The following is a 21,458-nucleotide window of genomic DNA, read 5'->3' as shown; positions in this document are numbered from 1 at the left end:
TTGTGTGGATTAAGACTATTAGAGAGCTAATAAGGATGCTGGCGTTAATGTGTAGTATTATTTTCTATTATGGTGTGCAATAATTTACAGACTTTCGTTATAATACGAAGCAAAATATACCAGCTCCACTCATTCAGGTAATATGTTTTCGGTGTTTTGATGTTAATGTATTTTCAAAAAATTAAGAAATACAGGAGAAATTGAGTAATTTGGATCATATATGTGTGTGTGTTTGTGTGAGTGTTTATGCATACATGTATACGTGCACGTGTGTGTCTATGTATCAAACTTGTCTTCCTATTTCTTGTTTGATTGACTTCGCCATACAACAAACGCGTTTTAACTTTTGTTACAACTATATGATAACTTAGTTCTAATTTTCAGAATTATGAAATCTAAAACATTAGATCTATTGTTTGCGTCATCTCTACTGCGATGTTTAACTTAAATATATATATCCATTATTATGATAATGTTGTATCACGTCAGTTCAACGCTAAGATTAGCGCACCAACGACCTCTAGCTTGGGATCATGAATACAACATGCTATGGAACAACATGTGCATTTAGGGACATTGAGCTATTATTTAAATAAAGGACATCGAAATAGAAGTTTTCATGTATTTGCAAATGCTTCTCCAACAATTACTGGCTGTCGGATGATTGCAGAATAGGACACAGAATTATACACGTATTAGATGTACAACAAATAGTATGTATGACATGGAGGTGTAGGCCATGAAAATACTTCAAATGGGTACTGAAATCTTATTGCAGAATATCGTAGAAAACTGCTATTTATAGGACTACACGGTCTCGCACATATAGTTACACTTTCTGTAAGCAATTATTTTTCTCAAAAGGACAGTGTACAAATATATGTTAAAAGTATTAACAAATAGAATATATGTTTCAATATGGCTGCTTGTATCGCCGAGGCAATATTATTCAAAGTTAAACAGGTATGATGATATGGGAGAATATCGAGTGAAAAATATTTTATAACGTGTAAAATAAGAAATAAAAACGAATTAAAGAACACAATACTTGCACATTTAGAATTGTTTCCTAGAAAAAAGTCCTAGAGATTTTTTTTTTTCAATTTTACCGGTTGATAATGAAAGTCTTTCATAACCGACTCGAATACCTATACCATTTGAGACAACTTGGCATAAAATAAATTGCAATAACAAAGAAATTTAAATTTCCAGGCTATTAAACTCGTATTTTACGACTCTTTATTCTCGCTACGTTTCAAGCAAATCATTGGCTGACTGAAATCATGCAGCACATATGAGTCTGTCTGGTTCGTATAATTCTAGGGGCGAATGTACATGTATATTTGTTTATGTATAAATATATAAATACATGTGTGCGCGCGTATATGTGTTCATATATATATATATATGTGTGTGTGTGAGTATCTTTTTTAGTGTGGTGGTGTCTATATAGATATGTATAAGAGTTTGTGTGTGAATGTATCTTCGTCTATATGTTTCAATACATCATATGTGTTTGTATTTGCATATTTGGGACTAAGATAAAATATGCAATAAAATCGACAGCTGGCTGATTTTCTGTTCGTTGGTTTTATTTTTCTCATGTATTGCAAATATTAAATATTTCATATTTACTACTTTTTCCATGCTCAGCATCGATATTTGCAATACTAATAATGTTACCATGATGATGATGAGGATAAGGAGGATAATGAGAATGATGGTGATGATGGTGATGATGATGATGATAGTTATTATTATTATCATTGTTATTTTTGTTATTATTTTGTCACCACTACACGTACTACTATCAAAACATTTGTTGTTATTATTGTTGTTGTTGTTGTTATTGTTTATTACTTTCAGTCTGCATGTTTGTTTTAATCGCTTGTCAAGAAAAAAACCAGAGCCCTAGGATACGTGAAGGATAAGAGATGATGCAGTATGACGGAAAGGTTGGAGAGTTGGACAGATGAGAAATATCTTCGTGGTTTTTCTAAGAATGTGGACAGAATTGATCAACAAAATCTTCTGGATTTTTCAGAGACATGGTTCTCCTGTGATGTTATTTATATGTTTCTACCAACCCTTATTTATCATACCTGGGTCACGTAAAATAACAGGAACAGCTGTTTCTTTAAGCGTCCACGTCCTTTCTATTTCAATCATTTCTATCATAACCATAATCTTAATAGTATTATTAGCAAGCGCGTAAAAAAGCGCAAAAACGGTAAAACAAATTGGCATGAGTGTTTGTAAAGCGTACGCAATGGGATATTAGCGAAACTGTTGTATACTAAGCAATAAGAGATGTTCTAAGCATGACATATAGGCTGTCATGACGTATAATAGTTACATATTATTATGTTGTTACACTACAGGTCCTAATCACACCACTGAAACAATTTGAGACATGAAGATCCACTACCATAAGAATATCATTACTTGACATTCGAGTATTAGAAACTATATCACTGAATCCCATAGTCTGAGAAATATCAAAACCAAGTTTGAGAGAAAAATGTGCGAAGTTAAGGGAGAAGATTACTGGATGGTTTACAACAATTTTCTACACAATTGGTTCTTGGAGCATCCGAGGACGTTATGAATCACTGAGAAGATAAGGACGACATGTTCCTTTTTAAAATTTCTCCACAAGCAAAACACTAAACCAAATACCTACATATTTTGTAGGCATGCAGTAGTAAGGATATATACGTTTGAAATGAGTATATATCATAACACTTATTATTTGTAATCACTGCTATTACCGTAATTCATTCCTTAAATACTTGTACAGAAACTTTCCGCAAATTATTAACATCCAATTGGATATCAATGAGCTGTAATTATCTGGTATGTTAACAGGCGTGATTAGAGCACTGTATCTATTAAAGACTGTAATAAAATCCAGCATTGTCATAGAAAATATATCATAGAAAACATCTAAAGAAGAAAGCATTTCTATCAAATTATATAATTTATCGACACCGAAATGTTGAAGTGCAAAGTCGACAACGGTAAAATTTGAACTGAGATGTATCAAAAGATGGAAGAAATACCGCTAAGTACTTTATCCAATTCACTAAACATTCTGGCTGCTCAACGTCATGAGGATGATGATGATGATGATAATGATTATTTCAAATTTTTGCACGAGGCCATAATTTCAGGGATGGGGCTAAGTTTTCGGAGTTACCGGCTCCAAAATTACCGTTCTTATGATTATAACTTCGATCCGGAAATAATGTCCTATATCAATGAACCAAATGAATATTAATTTTCTAACTTATGGAATGTCTGCCACTTGCAATACAGACGCACACAGAAAAATAAAGTTACGTATATATTGATTAATATCTGTACCGGCAAAAAATGTATAACGAAATTTCCTGTGGAAATTAGCTGGTACTATATATATAGATATATATATAATATTATATATAAATATGTGTGTGTGTTTACATTTATGTGTGTATATATATATGTGTGTATATATATATGTGTGTATATATATGTGTAATTATGTATATATTTATATATATTATTGTATATATATAATATCTTTTTTTTTTTGTACTTGTTTCAGTCATTTGATGCTGCGCGGCATGCTAGAGCCCGCCTTTAGAGTGGTGAAAGAGTACAGCAGGGATCACACCATCCCCTGCCGGAGCCTCGTGGAGCTTTTAGGTGTTTTCGCTCATAAACACACACAAACGCCCGGTCTGGGAATCGAAACTGGGCGATCCTCCGACCGCAAGTCCGCTGCCCTAACCACTGGGCCATTGCGCCTCCACATGTATATATATATATGTATATATATATATAATATGTATATATATATATTTATATATAATATAATAAATGTATATGTATATATATATGTATATATATGTATATAATAATATATATATTATGTATGTATATATATATATGTAGTATATATATATATATATATATATGTATGTATATATATATATAAAATGTATGTATATATATATGTATGTATATATATATATGTATATATATGTATGTATTATATATATATATGTATATATGTATATGTATATATATATGTATATATATATATATATATATGTATATATATATGTATATATATGTATATATATAATATATATATATGTATGTATATATATATATAAATATATGTATGTATATATATATATATGTATGTATAATATATATATATGTATGTATATATATATATGTATGTATATATATATATATGCATGTATATATATATAATGTATATATATATATATATATGTATATATATGTATGTAGTATGTATATATAATATTATGTATATATATGTATGTATATATATGTAATGTATATATATATGTATGTATATATATGTATGTATGTATATATTATATACGTGTGTATATATATATGTATATATATATATGTATGTATATATATATGTATATATATAGAATAATATATATGTATATATATATGTATATGTATATATAATGTATATATATATATATATATGTATATATATATATATATATATATGTATATATATATATATATATATATTATGTATGTATATATGTAATTACTATATACGTATATATATATATATGTATATATAATATATATATATATATGTATTTATGTATATATCTATGTATATAGATATATGCATATATATATATGTATATATATATATATATATGTATATATATATAAACAGAGAGAGGGGAAGGGAGAGAAGAGCGCATACTATTATATCCGATATACTAATTGTGCATAAGTCAACTTATTGGACATACTAAAGACACGCGTTTGCATTCATAATATTTGTAGCAAAGGAATGACCCATATATAATACTTTTTACTATAGCTAGAAGGCCTGAAATTTTGTTAGAGTAGGCTAGTCAATTACATCGACATCAGTACGTAACTGGTAATTATTTCATCGTATGCGAAAGATAAGAAACAAAATGGCCCCGGCAGAAGTTAAACTCAGAACGTATGGCCGCACGAAATGCCACTAAGTATTTTGGCCGGCGTGCTAATAATTTTGCCAGCTTGCCGCCTTTTTTCCCATATATAATCAAAACATATATGTTCTGGATGAATAAGCCTGAATGCAATTTCGAAATAACGTGTAATGGTTTCAAATTTTGGCATAAGGCTAACAATTTTTGGTAAGAGACTATGTCGATTTTATCGAACCCACTGTTCAATTGGTATGTCAATAAATGTGTTGAGTAAAGCACGTTCCCAGTTCGAGTGGGAACGTACCTAGTGTCATCCACGGTTGGCGTATATTTCAGTAGATTAACTTCAAGAATTTCGCATTGTTAGCTGAGATAATGGTAATAATAATGGATGAAAGAAACGGGAGATAGACGTAACTCAAGTTTGTAATATTTATTTGATAATTTGTACTCTATATTTTATGAATGTATGATTTTAATTTTATGTTGCATACCCACGGACGACTGTAACCAGCCATAACCAAAATACAGCAGACACACGAACAAAATGTCTAGGACATCCCAGTACACCCAGCGTATCATCCCCTTCATTATGGCTGTAACGGATGTGACACAAACTGCACAGATTTATGCAAGACAATTAGATGCACAAAATCCTACCCATGACAGACTGTTGCAGGATGGGTCGAAACAATTGTCGTACGGAATAAAAATCAATGATTAATCTATCATCCATCTCTTTCCTCAATTATTATTATATATATGCATGTATTTATATATGACTGGCATTATTCAGTTTCCATCAACTAAGCTCACTCACAATGATTTGGTCAATCCGAGGCTAGAGTATAAGGCATCTGACTGATGTGCTACGCAGTGGGACTGAACTAGGAACTATGTGATTGTGAAGCAAATTTCTTACTACACAGCACTCCTGATGACGCCGAAAATATATTATGAATTTTGCTATATATTTCAATTTTTTATTACCAATTTTTACCACAGACTTTAGTATTTAGTTAATCTCTTAATCTGTTAAACTTAATTACTTGTGGAGAATTTCAGCGTAGTGTAAACTGCGAACATTTTATGCTCTGTTCTGAATTGTTACTAATTCTTGCTTTAAGAAAATAATGGTTTCTTTTTCGAACAATAAGTAAAATGATAATATTAATCACGAAAGTGAAGGCTAACAATGGCTCAAATGGTGTGAACTGAAATCAGAAACAGAAGGTATTGTGTGATCAATGACTAGCTGCACAACTACATCAATAAAATAATGAAACATGAAGCAAGCATCAAGTGCAGACAAATCGATCTGCACAATGAAAAGATTAACCATACCACTTCTGGCTACGTAATCCTTGCTCCTTCATATAATATATATACACCATATGTTTGTATGCATGTATATATATATATATACATACACATACAAAACATATATATAGTATATGTGTGTATATATATATATGTGTTATTATATATGTATATGTATATATATATAGTATATATATATGTATATATTAGTATATATATATATATATATATATAATATTATATAATATATGTATATATATATATATATAATATATATATATATGTATATTATATATATATAATATGTATATATATATATATATGTATATAATATGATATGTATATATTATATTATAGATATAAATATGTATATGTATATGTAAATGTATATATATGTATATGTATATATATGTATATGTATATATAATATGTATATTATAATAGTGTATATGTATGTATATATCGTTATATATATATATATGTATATGTATATATTGTATATGTATGTATATGTATTATATGTAGATATAATATATATATATAGTATATAATATATATATATATATATATGTTTTGTATGTATATATGTATATATATGTTTCGTTTATGTGCACAAGTACGGCGCGTGTTAATTTATGGTGATATGTTAGGAAGATTTTAGGTATTGGCGTCTTCTTCTAAGCATGTAGGCGACTTGTATACGTACTTGTTTGCCCTTGATATATATTTAAATATTAATTTATATATACACAGGTATTGAAAGTGAGACAGATATAGTCTATCGGTCCCTTTTGAACAACAGGTCTGTTAAAGGGTCGTACACGCACCAACATCGTTTCTCAAGCGGTGGCGGGAATGAACACAGGTATAAAGATAAGTTTGTGAAAACACAAAAACATACACAAGTGCAGTCCACATAACACACAGCAAGTCACGCACACACACACACACACACACACACACATACATACACACATATATATGTATGTATCCTTAAAATACATTTGATGGATGCGAATACATGCATCTACCAAATTAGAAAAGTGAGTTTTGTTTTGTAGTGAAGGTGATGTTGAAGAGACTAAATGTAAACATACTAATGCGTACAAACATCAGAGGCAAAACATACCATGTGAAAATTTACGTAAATATGTGAAAATTGAGGGAAGATGTTCAGCAACAATGCATCACCACCTCCTCCAATATCACCTGCACCTTGGTGGCGAGTTGGCAGGATCGTTAACACGCAACGCGAAAAGCACAACACTCCTAGGAAACTGCTGACCATTGGTCACAATTTGAAACAAATATCAGGTACATCAATACGATCATCAGCATGACTGAATATTGTCCAAATATCATGACACACAAGCAACAGCAATATATATGTACATATAAATAAAATATGATATGATTAATATGATATATTATATTATAATATAATCTTAGATACTTCTTGTTGAAAAATCTCTGATAAAATGTCCACAATATACAATGTTTCTGTATTTCGAAAATTATGGAGAAGATTACTCAAGGTAGTAGTAGTAGTAGTAGTAGTAGTAGTAGTAGTAGTAGCAGCAGCAGCGGCAATGAAATCGACTTACGAATATTTTCCAAGCGCTCCATCGCTTATAGCCAATATATATAACAAACTTCATGTTATGCTATTCAAATATGAATGGAAAAAAATATTGTATCTTTCGATTTCGAAGAAAGGATGTATTCCTTGTATATGTCCTCGTGTATGAGAGTGTTCGTTAGTATATGCATATACACACAAATACACACACACACAAACACACATCACCGACAATCCTACACACATACACGGTCAAATATATATATATAAGTGTGTGTGTGTTTGTGTGTGTGGTGTGTGTGTGTATGCCTGTGTATCTATATGTATATGTATTTATGTATATATGTTATATATTATATATATATATATATATATATATATATATGAGTTCTATTTCCGAGAGCCGAATTCAAAGTGAAATCACCATTCAAGTATATTGGGATATTACAGGGATAAGCAGCGGATTAACGTAGAAATAAAACTAGAAATAGAAACAGATTAGAAAATAAGTATATCTGAGAACCAAATACTAAATTTGGGACTGCATTGTCTTTGATTATGAACAAAAACAAAGGAGATTCAGAGAAAATAATACGCAAGTACGCACACGCAAATACGGTACAATATACGATGCCTATATGTGTGAGAGAAAGGGGTGGGAAAGGGAGATTATAGTGGAATCGTTACCTTATAATCATACATCTATAACATATTCAATATGATTGCAGTTTCTTTAGGCTACACAAAGAAATTGCAGACAACGTATTCATACATACATGGACTGTACGCATACACTTGCACACAAGCACACATGTATATTTATATAAATACATACAAATATATATATATATATATATATATATATACATATGCGTATTTCAAAATAGAAAATTACCCTTTAACAGGCAATTTTACATGCTAGAAATAGCAGCCAACACGGCCAAAACACCACAATTTTATAGCAAATTTCGAAGTAAATGAAAAATAAAACCTTTACCTTGTTATATAACGATTATATCTTGGTTTCGGATTACTTAAGCAGAATAATATCGTTTGCTATCTTTTAATAGATAATTTAGCAATTATCTCACAGGCGAATCCTCGTCAGTAAGCAGCCTAAACAACTAGCTTATAACTCAGAGACAGGATAACACGTGTCCCATCATTATATGCTATAATTTTTCAAATATTGCGCGCAATGTGTATTCACATTCAGCAATAGATACAATGCCGAGCTGAAACTTCGAGAATGCTAAGAATATATTCATAAGGTACATATATATATAGGGTGGCGAATACTCGTTATAGATATCATGCTAGGTCCACTGGTGGTGATATTTATAACGAGTATTGTATTCGCCATCCTATAATATATATATAATATTATATATATATATATATATATATAATATCTATATATATATATATATATATATATATATATATATATATAATATATATATATATATATATGATTGATTGATTGATTGATCGACTGAATCTAGTTTCAGCTCATGAGCTGGGCCATGCTGGGGCACCGCCATTTGGTGTTGCTACTTGGATTTACTTCACGAACGCTCTCTAGCAACTGAGAGAGTTCGATGCAGCTGCCCTCATCTGCACCTCCTGCCGTGAAGTTGGTTCATCTGGGACACCTGACAGGAAGAGATCCAGTTTCATTTTAAAGACATCTGCATCCACCCCATGCAGGTCTCTCAGGTTCTTCGGGAGGATATTGAAGAGCTGTGGGCCTCGGAAGCCCAGGCTATCACAGTATCTTGTCCTACATCTTGATGGCAAATTTGTAGTCCTAGGCACCACGCAGTGGCGCCCAGTTCTGGAAAGAAATGGCTGTGTGGTAAGTAGCTTGCTTACGAATAACATGGTTCTGGGTTTTGTCCCATTGCGTGGCACCTTGGACAAGTGACTTCTACTATAGCCTCGGGCAAACAAAATCCTTGTGAATGGATTTGGTAGACGGAAACTGAAAAAGCCCGTCGTATATATGCATATATATATTATATATATATATATATTATATATTAATATATTATATATTATATATATATATATATATACTACTATGTCCATCTGTTCTAATTTATTAATCCTACGTCTTGTGCAGTTGAAGATTGCTCTGTCAATTTAAATTGAATGTGATGGTTGTATTGTTCAATTAAATGGAGATCCAGGAGACAATTGTAATGCATTACCTGTGGATATCCTTCTTGCTTATTTTGATTTTTAATCCCCTTATTTTGAAATTTTATGGATAACACCGTACTAAATTCTGGTGCCTCAACTTAAGCACCATATTCATCTGAACCTTTCTTTCTCTCTCTCTCTCTCTCTGTATATATATATATATATATATATTATATATATATATTAATATATATATATATATACATGTAGGTGCGAGTATGTTGAAATGATGTTTTTGCAACAAGAATAGTAGGAGTCACCGTAATGCGGATCATATCTATCGCTTTCCGTAGCCCTGAGCAGGCGTATACTTAGTGTGTACTTTTCCGCGGCAGAAAACTGTATTGAATGTTATCGTTTAGCTTGCGGCCTTTTCATCCAGTTTTTAACGAATCGTGTGCTAGAGAATTACATTACGAGTACGCATAAATACATATATACAGTCGAACGTACACATACATGTCACAAATTCACCATAACTAAAAATGATTGTACGTAGCCCCCAATTTCCTTTATAGCCCCATAAACTTTCGATGAAGCAACGTTATTAAGACATTTTAACTCGTACTACTTAGATATTAGACGTGTTTAAAGATTAACCTACAATTTTGGGACAAATGAAAAGTCGATTTAATTAGACTTATTCCTATATCAGGATATGAACGTCCCAATACAACGTGGAGTAAAACGTAGGCGGATATTTATATGCCGTAGGATCAAAAATCTACTGGATAACGAATTAAACAGGGAACGTATACGCCTCAACGTAAACTTAATCGTAAATTAATAAAATAGAAAGCGACAACATCATTATTATTTGATATTATGGAAACCATTATGGTTGGAACTCTAAGAAATAACGTTCAATCCACACATGGAGATGGATGGATAGAAGCACTCCGTCGGTTACGACGATGAGGGTTCCGGTTGATCCGAATCAACGGAACAGCCTGCTCGTGAAATTAACGTGTAAGTGGCTGAGCACTCCACAGACACGTGCACCCTTAACGTAGTTCTCGGGGATATTCAGCGCGACACAGAGAGTGACAAGGCCGGCCCCTTGAAATACAGGTACAACAGAAACAGGAAGTAAGAGTGAGAGAAAGTTGCGGTGAAAGAGTACAGCAGGGATCACCACCATCCCCTGCCGGAGCCTCGTGGAGCTTTTAGGTGTTTTCGCTCAAAAAACACTCACAACGCCCGGTCTGGGAATCGAAACCGCGATCCTATGACCACGAGTCCGCTGCCCTAGTGCCCAACTAAAATATTTGATGCCCCTTCTAATTTACAATCTGTAAATATACGTTACAATTTATTTGCATGTAATTGGACTGTGTTCCCACAAAATATAAAAGAACATTAGCTTGGGAAAGCCACAGAAAAAATGCATACGTTTATAATCTAGAAAACAAAAGGATTGAAACCATGACCGTATCATAATCATTCAAGTTAAGAGAATATTAACCATGAGACTACGGGTCAACAAACACGATTTCGTTAAGAATCAATATCGGACCCAAAATCTTACTTGTTCATCCTACGCAGTAACAACGTGAAATACGTTTAAATATTTCACTGCCTTTACGAAAACAATACTTTATATAAGGAAAAATATCAAACTACGTTTACACCTTGTAGCTAAAACATGTATTGCAGTTAACAATGAAACCAGCACACACACAAGCACAAACACACACTTATCTGTATATATAAATGGCAGGATGTTTGTGTGTGTGTGTGTGTACGTGAATGTAATTTATGCACATCCACAAATTAGCACGAATGTCGCTCTAATTTTAGGTGGAGATTCGTCATTACCCTCGGTATATTTTCGTCAACTTTTTCTTTCCTGAGGCACCAGCAAATAGCAACAAAAATTAATTTTCAACGAAAACTTTAAACAATTTCCAAGTCGGAGAAATCACCATTGTATGCAAACAGCAAACAAGATTTAAGTCTCCTTCTAGCAACGGGTAAGTTTTCTAAAGACTTCATTCTTTTTTTCCATGGAGGAAAAATGTGTTTTGTTGATATACGGACAACACACACACACAGACGAACATGTATGCCTACAAAAACATGCATGCAATAGGTGTATGTACGTACGTGTGTGTATGTGTGTGTGTGTTGCCCATATAAATATATATATATGTTACATATACAAATATTATATATATATATATATATATATATATATATATATATATATATATATATATATATATAATATATTTTTATATATATATATATAAACCAATTTCAACGGATTTCGCCCAATTTGACGTCGATGTTACTTAGTTTTGTTTGAAATCAGAATTTGATTAGCTTAATAATCCTAACTTAATCCCGGGCAAAGCTGGATTATACTGTTATTTTATATATACATAGATATGAATAAATATATACACAGGGATATACAAATATATGAATAAAGTTATATCCATATATCTATTCAGAAAATTTAGCATTTCTCTCCGTATATATGTGCATATAGACAGACGTGTGTGTGCACAAGCGCGCGTGGGAAATAACCCTATAGGTTCATCGGAGCTTCAAACATATCCGAATCGGCAGCTACTGACTGGAATGCACATACGTTAAGCTCAGTTGTCAATCTTTCGTATCTTAATCTTCTAATTCTGGTTCGGTCTTCATTCTTGCTAAGTTGACAGAGTTTGTAGAGATCACTTACTTTGGTATAATTTGTTTCCTTCAGAGGTAAAGTAAGTGGGCTTGGACATGGCTTAGATACTACTGCTTAGTTTTGGGACGTTCTGTGGCAAATATATATATATATGCCCAGGAGTGGATGTGTGGTAAGTAGGTTGATTACCAACCACATGATCCCAGGTTCAGCCCTACTACGTAACACGTTCGGCACGTGTCTTCTACTATAGCTTCGGGCCAACCAAAGCCTTCGGAGTGGATTTGGTAGACCGAACTGCAAGAAGCCCGTCTTATATGTGTATATATATATATATAATATATATATGCTTGTCTGTGTATGTGTTCGTGTGTCTGTTTGTCCCCCTACCAACATCGTTTGACAAGCGATGCTGGTGTGTTTACGCCCCCGTAACTTAGCCGTAAAAATGATGATAGCATAAGTACCAGGCTTACAAATATTAAGTTCTGGGATCGATTTGCTCGACTAAATGCGGTGCTCCAGCATGGTCGCTGTCAAATGACTGAAACAATAAATGAGGAAATGAGTATATGTATTGTGTATATGTGTATACATACTTATATATATATATATATATATATATATATATTATGTGTGTGTGTGTGTGTGTGTGTGTGTGTGTGTGTGTGTCATAAATGCACCAGGATCCAATAAACTCAGCATATTTTAATAACAAAAGCACTAGTGTAGAGCCGAGGATATCATAAATGTGCCCTAGCAATATGTACGAACACTCAAGTACTTACTAAAATTACTAAAGCAAGAACGGGTGTGTCTATTTAGTTACGAATTCATTCACAAGTATAGACCAAATACAAATCGTATCCGTTATGGTACACGAGATTATACTCCGACATGCAGTTTACGGCACACTATACACGTAAGATCCAAATCAAGGAATGTTCCCAGTGAGAAACCACACTCAGAATCTACCATGCATTACTGACAACCTGGGGTTAGAACGCATTCTGCAAATGCTTCAGAACGAAGCATCAGTTGAGTGCAGAGGAATAATAAGAAATTAGAATGACAACGGAATAACAAGTTAAATCATGAATGCCAATAGGTTACAGCTGTTCCTGCTATAAGAATCAAAGCACTCATAGCAAATGCTTGTGTATAGCCCTATAACTTCATCAGAGCATCAAACATGGAGTGCCCTTTTATATTTTGTCCGAATATAGCCTCACTTCATTTGTAACCTCCGTTGAGGATATAGGGCGTTACACAAGCATTGCATCTTAAAGTAGAAACAACCTTGATGTAATAAAGTTTATGACTTAATTTCGCATTCTCTTCTGATTCAAACTTCTTATAAATAAGCATACGCAGAAACACGCACATACACTCGCATACACATGCACACATATTTGTAGACAGAGGAAAGCAAATGGGAATAAGATAAATCTATAAGCTCGTATTCTTTTCCCTTCCTCATATTTTTCTCATATTTCATTGAAGTATAGGACCGTAAATTGCTAAATATGCTCAATTTATATTTTTATGAATAAAAAATATTCTCAATTATATGTACAGAAATTTAATAAAAGGTTCTACATATATTTTTATGGAATTTATATTGAAAACTATGTTATAATTTATATATATATATATTGCTAATATTATATTTTTGTAGAGAGTAGAGTGCGAAGGATCAGACATTTTAAGAATCAATTTGTTCTTAGTGAACAATATATTTCTTTAATATATATAAAAGGATATTAGATATTTTAAATTGAATGACACAGTATGCTTCATATTGTTTCAGTGTTTAATAATATACAATTACGATTCCATTATGGACCTCAATAAAGAAATCTTTGTTATTAATAAAAAGCCATTGTTATAGCGATGCCATTATCTAATTCTATTCTTTTGCAAAATTAAGACGTCTGGTAGAACTCGGCCGCTGTTACATTATAATACTAATCAGGAAAAGTGTTATGAGGTTGCAGATACATATACAAATACATCCATATGTGAATCATGCATATGCACTGAGACACATATGCCAACAATACACACACACATGTATATATATATATATATATATATTATATATATATATATATATTATATATATTTGCCATCTAAATGTGGCTAACCATTAAGGGTGGGTGTTACTGTAGCTTGTAGTCCCAGGAGAAAATCTTCTCCAGCTGGCTATTGACACACTTTGTGTGACCTATCGGTATATATATATATATATATATAATATATATTCAAGTATGTGGGTATATGTGTGTTTATAAATATGCATATAATGAAAGGGAGATGATGAGTGTGAGAGATAGCTAGATAGATAGATAGATATATACATACATGCATACTTCATAAGTAGAGAGTTACTGAAGCAGACAAATATATATCAATAATAACATGAATATCTGAGAGATCACAATATACAATTTATGAAATAGACAATAGACACCGTTGGGATTGAATAAGAAATTGAATTTGCAGCAATATCATGAATTGGTTTAGCTATCGAACTTTAGAAATTCCGAACCAATTCCTAAAAAGTAGGATTGTTCATTATTTGGCTCTTCTGTTAGACAGTCATATCCGACTTAAAGTGTCAATCGACAACGCCTACTACTGACATCAGGTGGATTTTGAATGAATGTAATGGGAATTATATTTGGATTGTAAACGAAACCTATGATAACCAATGACTGTTTTCCGACGCTCTGCAGATTTTGTTAGCCAATTAATATTCCAGATAGTAAATGAGGCACCAAGCTTGCAGAATCTGCAGCACGGTGGGTGAAACGCTTAGCGTCATTTCGCTCGTCTTCACGATCTGAATTCAAAATTCTCCGAGGTCAAATTTGTCTTTCTTCACTTCTGTGGTCGAAAACATATGTACCAGATAGGTACTGGGACCAATATAATCGACTTAACCCCCTCCACTGAAATCAATATATGTAAAGAGAAGAGTATAATGCACTTACATTATTTTTGGCAGATCCTATGTACAATCTTCAGTCATCACTTTGTATCTCAGTTTGGATATATTCTGGTTTTAGTTAATATATATTTCTGAAAAAAAAAGATTAAGTTTTGTTTTATTTTCAGCTAAAGTTGATTGAATATGGTAAAAGTAAACAAACACTAAATTCATAAACGAAGGGACCACTCACACATGTAAAATTATTCATGCATGCATATATGCATATATATATATATATATCAATATGCATATATATATATATAATATATATATATATATATAATATATATATATATATATAATAATATATATATACATATATATATATAATATATCTAATATATACATATATATATATATAATCTATATATATATATATATATATTATATATTTGTGTGTGGTGTATGTATGTATGTAGTATGTATATGTATATGTGTGTGTGTATGTATGCATGTATAGAGGTTGAATACATTTTGGGTAAAACCGGGTAAAATCTTGTCATATGCTATACAAGGCTCGACTTCAGGCTACAAGTATGTCACCATACTTGTGAAATATTCCTGTCACTGGATATACATTTGAAATTCCTTTCATTTTTTTTATTCATCCCTATATGCATGTATATTGTTGCTGTTATGCAAAAGGGCCGTAACTCAAAATCATTGCTCTTTCAGAAAATGAAAAAATAGTTTCACAATTCCATAGCCAAATCGTTGTGCTACACTTTGAAAATTGTCGATATCTTGGCATATAAAAAAGAATAAGTTAGAAAGAAAGAAGAGAGAAAAGTGGAGGATGGGAAAAGGACAAGAGGAAGAAAGCTTACAGAGATATTTATGAGAGAGAAATATATGAAAGATGAATGAGTGTGTGCGTGACTGTATACATATATATATTATATATATATATATATATATATATATAGAGACTAATCTCTTTTATTTGTTTGAATCATTTGATGCTGGAGTACAGTCTTTAGTCGAACAAATCGACCCCAAGACTTATTCTTTGTAGACCTAGTATTTATTCCATTGGTTACTTTTGCCGAACCGTTAAGTTACGGGATACGTAACACGCCAACATCGGCTGTCAAGCGATTGTGCGGGACAAACACAGGCACACAGATACATGCACACACATATATACGACGGGCTTCTTTCAGTTTCCGTCTACCAGAACCACTCACAAGGCTTTGGTCAGCCCAAGGCTATAGCAGAAGACAGTTGCTACGCAGTGAGACCCAACCCGGAACCACGTGCTTGGCAAGCAAGCTTCTTACCACATAACCACTCCTGCGCCAATATATATATATTTTCATATGTATATATATATATATATATATATTATATACACATGTGTGTGTGTATGTTTATGTGCGAGGTGGTGTTCGTAGATAGGTAGTTAGATATATAAGCCTCAGTCAATATGATGGAAAGGAATTTTATGATTAAAATACTGTTCGTCACATTTACATTCAAACCTGTTTATTTATATTTTACAGAAATCTAGACCTTTGGTGAGTAGGAGGAAGAATCAGCAATACCAATATGTATTAATTGTGGTTGGTAAAGGACAGTGCGTTAATTCCTATATAATTTTATATCTGATGATTTGTTTGTGAGAGTCATTTTGCAGATCCTACGTAACAAGTGCCGCAGAACATACAAGTATTTGCAAGTGAAACACGCGTAATGTTTATCTAGGTTATATTTCAGTACAAAACTCTAAACTAAACCATTGGTCTCGATCACACACACGCACTCACATACACACAAACTCACACATTCACACACACACGCATACATATACGCACACATGAATGTGTGTGCATATATATATATATATATATATGTATAATACAGAGAAACTCAATCCAAAAGAAAGTCTAATAATTTTAAGCGATTATTTCCCTTACAAACCGAAGAATCACTTATTATCTAGATCACCGCTCTCACGTAACAACGATTTAAGAATTTGAAAAGCTGTACGCGAAACCGGTCATTTCTTCTATACTATGTCATTGTATGAAAAAAATGTATAACATTCTTCAGACATATTGACTCAAATATATATTTTTTAACCTTTTAAAACAAGCCTTCTGTAATCTTTTCACTCTTTACTATTTTCTATATATATATGTATATATATATATATATATATATATATTAATATATATATATAAGAGAGAGGAGGAGAGAGAGAGACTGAAATATAGATACATAAATGCCTGTGTAGTGTGTGCATTTCTGTATATATGTGTGTGCGTGTGTGTGTGCGTGCGTGTGTATGTTATACTTATAGAAAAATCCTGTTTTTTCCCTGTTGTCGCATACATCATAATGGCCTGGCACAAACATTTTCCCCTGCATGTTGTAAGTCAGGTTTGCAACAAGCTTCAGTATTCATAAATACACATTTATCTATTTCTGTTTTGTGGCATACATAAAAAAATATTGTTTCTTGATGTATAGTTTATTTCCAGAGCCATGTATACAGTCAAGCAGAAACGTAGGGATTTGTCATTACACACTCATAGGAATATAGCTACTGCTTAGTAAAGTTTCTTCTAGTCTCCAACCTATTGTTCATTGTAAATTTCTTACCATTTCATAGATTATTCGCAGGATTTCCTTACATTTGCTGCATGTGAAATGCATATTTGTGACTTATTGATTCAAAGATCGATCGCTTTAACCTACCACTAGCAACTGCATATCTATCCTTTGAAAAATCCTTCTTCTGTAAGTTGTTAAAATTTATTCCATTTTTGCATATCCTTGTCATCCCATCCCGACTTCCTTTAACTGCTTTCTTTATTTTCTGTTCTTGTTCACATTCCTCTTGCCGTCTGCTCTACACAACTAAATGGGCAGGTAGGCTGTGTGTGAATGTATGTTTGTGTGTGTGTGAACGCGTGTGTGTGTTGCGTCCGCAGACATAGTACAGTGTATCCAAATGAAGAGGTTTCTTTTCTTTTTAAAGCATTATTATACATTATGACGTGAAAAGCATTCGCCGCGGTATTTTGCGTTACGTAAAAACTTACTTCCTACAGACATGCTGAGTAAAAATGCATTGACGCGATTTTGACAAAGCTCTATGGAAAGAATAGTTTTTTTTTCTTTTCCAAGACATGATCCCGCAGTGAAATCCTTTCACGTTACAGTGTACGAGAAGGCGCTAAAAAAATAAATGCACACGCGCGTGCGCACGCACACAATCACACTCACATAAACACACACACGCTCACAAACATACACAGATACACACAGACATACACACATGTATATATGTGAACAAGTGAAATAATAGGAAAAATATAAAAAGCTTTATAAGAACGTAGATTATATTTGAGATACAACAACATTAGTTTTATCCTTTACGTATAAAATGGTAAGAATTAGTATTAAAGTCGAAATGCGAAAGGAAACGCGATTGACGGATCAAGCTTTTACCTTATATCTACTGCGCGTACATAGAAATGTTGAGAATGGCTTAAGATTCTTATTAGAAATAGTTGTTAGACAAATACACTTTTCATTTTTATAGACATCCTGAATACATGCTATGGTCGACAAGGTTACACCCATCCATTTTGTATTAACCAGTCCATTAGATAGTGCAAAATGTCATTCAACAGAGATCTGAAATCAAATTCTGCAGGTGTACACTTCAGCTAGCTTACCATAGAACGATAACGAATAAAATATCTTTGAAGACTACTGGGTATTAATATCCGAGTATGTGTATTTGTGTAAGTGAGAGAGAGAGAGAGAGAGAGAGAGTGAGTGAGATAGAGGCAGAGAGATAGAGTTTGTGTGTGTGTATGCTCACTAGTCATTTAATAGCTTCAGTCAATGGGCACCACCCATTTTGTGTCACCGCCAGAATGGGCGGAGTTCCATGAGTGATTCAGATATCGACTTCACACTTGTTAACACAAAGGGAAACAAATACACATACGTCACTTTCCTACTGTAAACACATACACAAGTAAAGATGAGGGTTCATACAAACACACATATATCCTTACAACAGTATATAACTGGCTTCCACTAGCTTTCCGTCTATTAGATTCTACCCACAGGGTATTGGTTAATCTCTGTCTATGTGTTTGCGTTATTCATTTTTCCAACTCCCTGTATCATAATATTAAACTCAAACAACGCAGTCGTGACGTGAATTTGTTAACGACAGGGTTGTTTTCGTTTCCTGAATGATTGTGTTTATCTGTTTTTATGCGTACAAGGGTGTGTGGTCCATAGTGGCTCTGGTGAATTCATTTAATTTTTTTTTCTACTATATTATAGGACAACTGCAGATTCGCAAGGAACATATACATGAAGGGGTACGTTTTCCTGTAATTTTGCGACAAAAATTTTCATCTAGTGGCATTCAAAATATGGAATACGCATATAAGAGAGACGCTTATATATAGATGCGACCGCTGGTTTCACAGATAACCAGTGAAAGCAACGAGCATGTTAAGGCTTCATTCGTCATTACTCGGTAAAATATAATACTTATATATACATTTATACCTACTCACATATTTAAATAGGAGAGAATTATCTCGGAGAAGCGTTCATATTAAATGGACGCACACACATATATCAACTTATATATACATCTATACCTACTCACACACACAGTTATAGATATGTAGATAGAATTTTTGTTTTTCTTTCTTTTTATCAGTTAAATGTACATATATGCGTATGAGTGATTATGTGTGTGTGTGTGTGTGCGCGCGCGTGTGTGTGTGAATATTTTCGTTCTTGGTTTTATTTATTAAAATTTCACCAGAGAAAGAAAGCCTTGCTTCCAGTATACAAAGAAGGCACTTTCTTTGGAAATTTGACTTTATGAAATAGAGTAGTTTTCTATGTATAGGTGTACAGATGTATTTATGCATGCATTGGTGTGTCTGTTAATTTAAGTTACATTACTGAGCAAATGGTATCAAAAGAAGCATTTGAAAACCCCACACCGCTCCCTTGATTTTTAGAGTGCAACCTTTTGCCAAGAGATTGAAATTCCCGATTTTGATTTGTAATTGATTCCGATCTCATTACGTACACGTTTCGTTATTCCGACCAGTATGAATATACAGAGTAATTTAGCATATTTATTTGATCAGATTTCGTTTTAAACACTTATTACCAACATCTGCCTGTCAAGTAATTTAACACTAACACCTCCAACCTTGCTGACCTTATAAGAGTCTATTGTGTTACAGGCATTCGCACCAAGTCACCGTTTAGAGCAGTGATTCGCAAATGGTGCCCACATGACCCTTGCTGTTAAAATCCATGCGTAATTAAATGGGTATTCTTCCTGAAATATACAAAATATTTCAACAATTTTTTAAACAAAATTGTTAAAAACATTTAATAATAAAAATATAAAGGGATAGTTTTAAATATCCAATATTTATGAGGGTCCAGTAGAATAAAATAGCAATCACAGGCGCTGGTTTAGAGGATAATTCCTCAACCACTCTTGAAATGAGGCAATGAAAATTAATCATAAGAGCTTCAATGAAGCGGAAACGGAATACATAATTTCTCAAGCCAAGAATAAAGGATGTAATTTAGTCGGAGATTTATGTCATGCTAGCTGGAGTCTGTAGAGGAAGTCTGGTCTACCTGAGGTAATTGTTATGATAAGCAGTTTATAGTACAAAGCTTCTGATAGTTCACGTCTTAAAGAGAAACAAACTAACAGCAGCAAGAGAG

General features: G+C 32.6%; 1 protein-coding gene across 5 annotated transcripts in view; it reads right to left on the bottom strand.

Annotated features, from left to right (window-relative positions):
* LOC115213932 (beta-1,3-galactosyltransferase 1-like) overlaps nt 1-21,458 on the bottom strand; it is a 270,873-nt gene that overhangs the window by 27,211 nt on the left and 222,204 nt on the right. For 4 of the 5 annotated variants that reach the window (XM_036504844.1, XM_036504845.1, XM_036504846.1 and 1 more), the window contains one exon: nt 15,721-15,808. The gene's annotated coding sequence lies outside the window, so the exon portion shown is untranslated. Of the gene's footprint in view, nt 1-15,720; nt 15,809-19,175; nt 19,383-21,458 lie in introns of those variants that run through there. The other variant, XM_036504847.1, reaches the window with a different exon arrangement.

This window comes from Octopus sinensis, linkage group LG7 (assembly GCF_006345805.1).
Source record: "Octopus sinensis linkage group LG7, ASM634580v1, whole genome shotgun sequence".
Lineage (NCBI taxonomy): Eukaryota > Metazoa > Mollusca > Cephalopoda > Octopoda > Octopodidae > Octopus > Octopus sinensis.
Note: the sequence above shows the minus strand (reverse complement) of the source record. Positions and strands in the feature narration are given on the sequence as shown.